The following is a 1,601-nucleotide window of genomic DNA, read 5'->3' on the forward strand; positions in this document are numbered from 1 at the left end:
ATGACATTTACATTGAGTATCATAGGCTTTTAGCGTGAGTGATGCCATTTTGGCTCTGTGGTTTTCTTTTTAGTGTTTAGTTCTAGGTTAACCTCAGTCCTTAATCCTCTAACCTAGATTGTTGTTGCTACTTAGTTAAACTAAATCGACATTTTATGGGCCTACTAAGGATATGCAGTGTATGATTGTGAGCAGTCTTTATTCTTTCGTTACCATCTTCAGGTTCCCACATTGTTCAGAAATTTCCAACTGAGCTGAGTTTTTCAAAACCTTAAATTTTTACCCAAAATTTTTCATCAACCTTATTTGCCACATAATTTTACCAGGATCCGATTTCTAATCTGCTGACTCTTCACAGAGTACACAATGGGATTCATTAGTGGGGGAACCAGAAGGAAGATATCAGCTATGATGACCCTAATAACTGGTGAAACATTTTTGGCCAAGTGAGGAAGGGCAGCCAAGGTGATAATAGGTGTATAGAAGATAAGCACAGCACATATGTGGGACATGCAAGTGTCAAGGACCTTGAGGCGGCCTTTGTGTGAGGCTATGCCCAATACAACTTGCAAGATCAGCATATAAGACACAGAAATGCACACCAACTCTAGCATAGCTATTAGAGCCACAAACAGGCCATAGGTGAAATTGACCCTGTTGTCAGAACAGACTAGCTTCATGACATCCTGATGAAGGCAATAGGAATGAGAAAGAAGGCTTTTCTTATAGAATCTCAATCTCTTTAGAATAAAGGGGAAAGGGAGGACAAATAAAATACTTATTGCAGCAAATAAATGGCCAATTTTAATGACTCTGGCACTGGTTGGCAACTGTTGACAAGATGGAGGTGTATTTCAGAGGGTTGTAGATGGCTATAAAGCGATCCACGGACATAATAAGAAGAAATGATGACTCCATAGCTGTGAATCCATGAATGAAAAGCTCTTGTGCAAAGCAGGCATCAGATGAAATTCCGGTGGCATTGAACAAGAAGATTCTCAGCATGCATGGAAGTGAGGAGATGGACAGTCTGAGGTCAGAAAAGGCCAACATGGACAGAAAATAGTACATAGGCTCATGCAGAGAGGTCTCCGTTTTTATGAAAAAGAAGATGATACAGTTCCCCAGGACAGCAATGAGATATGTAAGGCAAATGGGGATGGAGACCCAAATGTGAGCATGTTCTATCCCTGGGATCCCAATGAGGAAGAAGGTAGAGATTTGCACTTCAGAGATGTTCAAGACTGACATTGCAGGAGTGTGATGGAATCAGAATGTGGGTCTCAGAAGAGCCTTCTGTAATGGCTTAAATAGATTAGCTCAGATGTGAATGCCTTAATCATCTGGTTGGTATAAATCTTGAGATTGCAGCTATTTTCCTACAACAATTCTTCTAACTAAAAGAGTGTTTTTGTAATATATAAATAACAGCAATACCAGGACCTATATAAGTAAGATATTAAGAAAAAATATGAAACTATATTAATCTGCACAAGTAATCACCAACAGACAGATATCAATATTTCAAATTCTTTTCCTGGACTTAATACACAGAAAGTAAAACAGTGGATTTCACAGCCTCTATTTCTGGTAGCATTTTT

General features: G+C 38.9%; 1 pseudogene; it reads right to left on the reverse strand.

The window, feature by feature from the left end:
- Positions 1-302: 302 nt before the first annotated feature.
- On the reverse strand, positions 303-1,251 carry LOC123826707 (annotated as a pseudogene).
- Positions 1,252-1,601: the final 350 nt, after the last annotated feature.

The sequence above is a fragment of the Phyllostomus hastatus genome, unplaced genomic scaffold (assembly GCF_019186645.2).
Source record: "Phyllostomus hastatus isolate PE091 unplaced genomic scaffold, TTU_PhHast_1.1 phas_contig_845, whole genome shotgun sequence".
NCBI lineage: Eukaryota > Metazoa > Chordata > Mammalia > Chiroptera > Phyllostomidae > Phyllostomus > Phyllostomus hastatus.